General features: G+C 35.1%; 1 pseudogene; it reads left to right on the top strand.

Moving 5' to 3' along the window:
* The first annotated feature begins 385 nt into the window (after positions 1-385).
* On the top strand, positions 386-501 carry LOC120585668 (uncharacterized; annotated as a pseudogene).
* Positions 502-5112: the final 4611 nt, after the last annotated feature.

Here is a 5112-nt window from a genome sequence, read left to right as displayed (position 1 = left end):
TATCTGTAGGTGTTCATTGGGCAGCCAGACTCATGCACTAACTGAAATTTTCTTTCTCAAAGGCCAGGCATGTAGCTCATAGATTAAATTTCATGCCTGAGCCAAAGTGCTACCTGGAGATCTTCAGTTTGACAAATATGTGGTCAAAATTACAAATTTTAAATGAGGAAATTCCAAGTGGATAGGACAAAGAAGTACAATGATATCAACATTTCTTTTTAAAAGCATGGGAATTATGAGGATTCTGAGGTCCTGAGATCACTGAATGGAGAGGAACATCCTAGAATTATGAATCTAGGACGTGGTTCCAAAGCGTAGCAGTTAGCACGTCTACTTTACACGCACAAGGTCCTGGATTCACACCCCAGTGGAGCCAAGGTCCATGATCTATGGCCATGCCACCCTGAACAAGCCCGATGTCTGATCTCGGAAGCTAAGCAGGGTCGGGCCTGGTTAGTACTTGGATGGGAGACCACCTAGGAAGACCAGGTGCTGTAGGCATAAATAATAATAATAAAATAAAATAGAATTATGAATCTAAGGTGGTATAATCTCTTAGTGTGGTATCTCCCAAACTGCTTCATTATAAGTAGTATCTAAGGGGGCTTTTTTAAAACACTGATGCTTGGGTTCAACCTCACACCTTTTGAATCAATATTTCCGTGAGAAGGGTCTGATAGTCTGTATTTTCAAAAATAGACAAATTGGGGAAACATCAATTTGCTCTACATCTCCCACTTATCTACTGTAAGAGTCACATGAATTTATGCAGAACAGGAAGGGTGCTACTCAGCATTGCCTCCATTCATTCATTCATTCATTCAACGAATATTTACTTTACATTTAGTCTGTTCTAGACATTATGCTTCTAAGCAGTAAATACAGAGAAAAATAGTCAGATATAGCATCTGGTGTCATGGAATTTATGGTGTTATAGGGAACACATTAAATAAATAAGTATATTACAGCTGTGATTCTACAAAGAAGTAAAAGATGCTAAAAGAAGGATTAGGAGACCTAGCATCATCGGGATAGACTTAACTACTTATCCATTAGTCTGTCCAAGTATGTGATACAATTGAATCTCTAGCTGTAGACAAATATTAGGATAAGTCCTAGTTAGACCGTACTCCATTGCAGCATGACTAGAGAAGCAAACTAGCCCTTATAGTATAAATTTAAGAACATCACAAGAACAGATCTTGGAGTAACAACCCCATCACTGGTGTTTTTCTTTATATATTTATCTAATAATGTTTATTTAAGCTGAGAGCTAAAGCTACTTTGTGATTTCAAAGACCACATTCCTAGAACCAAAGAATTGCTGATTTTACCATCTTCAGCATTTACAATGGCAAAGTTAAGGTCATGTGTGTAGATATGAATGTGGGTGCTAGGTGTTTGAAACAGGCCTTGCAGAACACTGCCATTTCGCCAAGTAGGTCAAACTTCCCTTTGCTATTTCTCTCATATAAAATTTAGATATCAAAAAAGATCAAAGCAGGAGTTGTTTTTTTTTTGTCACTTGCATTTATAAGACTGGATAGCTTTCTATTTCTTTTATTACTGTTTCAGTGTGATGATTCAATAGCAACTGAAACACTGGTATTGTAGTGCTTGTTTTTTTAAATAAGAGTTAATGTCGAGATATACCACAAATCTTCATTTTAAATATGAAAGTCCTGAAGTTTGTATACTCAAATAAGAGCAGAAACAAATATTTTGACTTTCTAAATATACTTTCAGCTCTCAAGTTGGTATAAAAACTGGAATTGTATTAAATCTGAGTTGAAATTAAAATATTATCTAGGAAAAAAGCTATGTCTAAGGCAAAGGGCTAAAAAAATCAGGCCATTCTTTACAACACATAGATGAACATGTATTTCATTTCATGTTCATAGTTCAATATGGAAAAATTTTCGTCTCACTAACATCCAAGATTTTAAGATTGTGTTATTCTTATTGTTAATCAGCTTCTTGTTTTCTTCTAGAATAATTTATTATATATAACATATTATTTAACTCAGACAGGATATTTTACAAAACTGTCAAATTTATAAAATTCTGCTTTGAGCCTGAATTCATTGATCAATATTGCCACGATTTCCTGGCATCTTAAAAACGTAACTCCAGATCTCTGTTCATTATAAAATACGTGTACTAGGTTGAGTTCGTGTGCCTGGAGCAGGATCCCAATGGTCTATAAGCCAACTCTTCTTTGCACACAATCAGTTGCTTGTTTTTGTAAGCGCATTTTGAGTTTTGCCTACTAGAAACGGAAATATCTTCAGGAAACTTAAAATTCAATCAACAAATTGATATTTTGATTTCATAGCCTAGGTATTTAAAGATGCTGAGACTGTTGGGGATTTTTTTTGTTCTTGCTGTTTGGTTCATTTTTTTTTTTTTTTTGCTTTTCTCCCAGATGTTTTGTGACATAAAAATATAACCATAGAAAATCCTATACACACAATGTAGATAAAAGAGACCGTAATTGGTATACTTGTCAGCAATTATCTAACAATCATTTGTCTGAGTAATACCTGGATTAGAGGCTAAGTAGCAACATAATAAGCTGCAATTCTTGGAGGGAAACCCCTTGGGAAAAAATGAAAGACAAAAACAGAAAAACAAAAATAAAATAATTTTCTGCTTCTGAGTATTGGGTATTTTGAGGATTCAGATGTTACGTTCAGGAGAAGACAGGCAGAGACTTGATATTGTCATTTGAATTCCTAGATCCAGCTTTGCTATACACAATTTTAGGCTTTCTAAATTTATGAGCCAAAAAATTCCTTTTTAAAAATTTAAGTTAGTTTGTGTTTGTTTTCTGTCACTTGCAACCAAAAATCCCAACTAATATGTTAGATATTGAAAAAAAGTGATGTAAAGTTCTATTTGTGGTTTTGAGGGAATGAAAATATAACACAACGTGATTATATATTTGTGATCTTTAGTAGCAATATTGTAAAGTTTGATAGGATGATATTTTCTTATAAATTTAAAGCTAGCGAGTTATAAAGTGGGTTAGAGCTGATAACAGGTTTGTTGAAGGCAAAATAACAAACTAGATAAAGTTTTTATGCCCTTCATTTAAGAATTGCTTTGTAATTACGTGTGATACAGAAAACAGCCAACCCACATTCTGCAAACTTTTTATAAGACAAAGACAAATGAACAGAATCCACTCTAAGAAATGTTGTGGATGCTTACCAGGGTTTAATACAGTCAACCTGATGTCCCAAACCATCTGCCTCTATAACACAGATGACCTCAAGTTCAGTAAGTTCAGTTTCCTAACACATGGAACTGTATATTATATATCTGGGGGATGTTGCTACAAAATAAGAAATTCAAAAACTTTGAGCACGTCAACTATCCATAAAATTATTGAATAATCCCAGTAACTGAGCCTTGTGGACAGATGACAAATTTTAATGATTCTTAAGCAAGAAAAAGACAACTCGATATGCAAAAAGGATTGTACTAGAGTTCCTGGAGCTTTCAAAGACATGTTTTATTCTTGCTTAGTGTTTAGCATGCATATATGGGGCAAATGTAGTCAACTTTTTAGTCCATTGTTTGTTTTCTGACTCCTGTGTCATTGAATGGAAGCTTGTACTTGTACTTTATTTAAATTCTTACTACAAAAGAGACATATTTACTCCTTTGTGCCTTATTGGATAAATAGACTTTGTTTTCCATACTCAAATTCACCTCTAAATCATCACCACTGTACTGTAGCAAATCATTAGGTTTATCCCTGGCACCAAAGATAAGATAAAGGATGCTCAGATGTTTGTGATATAATAGGGAGCCACCTGTCCAACCCAGGTCCCACTCTTGCAAAATTTCTTCTCAGTATGCTTCCTTACAGGAGACTGTTTGTGTTCCTTATACTTGAACCCAGTTCCTCTGGGTTTTGTTTTTTTAAAATTTTTTCTTTGATTCTCATATTTCCATGTTCACAGTTTTTTCTTTCTTACTGGTGATGTTACTCCTAGTCATACATAGCTAATAAACTTCACCAATTTTTATTTACCAATTTTTATTTTATTAATCTGTTTCTTATTGTTTCTTCTGGCACTCATGATAATTTTTATGATTGTGATTATTACCGAAGTACCCAGTTAGGTATGACTAAAGACTGGTTATTAGAATTAAACATTATTTGGAGAATTGATATGAGGCATAGGATGATGCCTCCTCTATAGGAAATATTATGGGTTCAACTGCATCCATCAAAATTTCACATACTGATTTCTAATCCTTAGTACCTCAAAATGTGAATTTATTTGGAAACAGAGTCATTGCAGACGCAATTAGTTAATTGAGGCCATAGTGGAGTAGGGTGTGCACTGAATACAATGTGACTGATGTTGTTGTAAGAGAGAAATTTAGACACAAATACACACACAAGGAGAATATCATGTAAACACTGGAGTTACGCTGTCATGATCAAGGAAGAACTAGCGGCTAGAAGGGAGGCCTTCCCTACAACTCTCAGAGGGAAGATGGCCCTGCCAACACCTTTCTAGCCTCCAGGACTATGAGGCAATAAGTTTCTATGGTTTAAGCCCCCAAGTTTGTGGTGCTTTGGCAGCCTCAGGAAACTGATATCGAAGGTGGGCTTTGCTTACACTTTGGGTAGGAATCAAGACACCTATGCCTTAGGCTGGCGAATATGCCTTAAGCTTAGAAATTGATCCTCTTTTGGTCATTCAGAATCTCTCTTGCCCCTCCAAACACCTAGTAGATGGAGATAGTTCCTGACTCAGCGCTCAAAGACAATTGAGTTCAAGGGCAACAGAACACATCTATAGGACAACCCTTCGGCTGGAGATTTAGCGCTGTTTTTCTGTTGCATATACTGTTGCATTTTACATGCCTGTGTTTATAATCTCAGGATATTTGCAAGTGTCTCTTTATCCTACACTACTCAGCTTGATTTAAAATATGCTTTCATGAGATAGCCTGGATACATTTATAGTTTAATGAGCCAAATTGCTCATTTTCCCAAAGATGGGTCATTTGAAAGAAGTGTTCAATATACTTTTTCCAGCCAATTAAATATTTTTGAAATAGCTCTTTAGTTAGACAGCTAAACCTAAA

Source organism: Pteropus medius, unplaced genomic scaffold (assembly GCF_902729225.1).
Source record: "Pteropus medius unplaced genomic scaffold, Ma_sr-lr_union100, whole genome shotgun sequence".
NCBI lineage: Eukaryota > Metazoa > Chordata > Mammalia > Chiroptera > Pteropodidae > Pteropus > Pteropus medius.
This window is presented reverse-complemented; position numbering and strand designations above follow the sequence as displayed.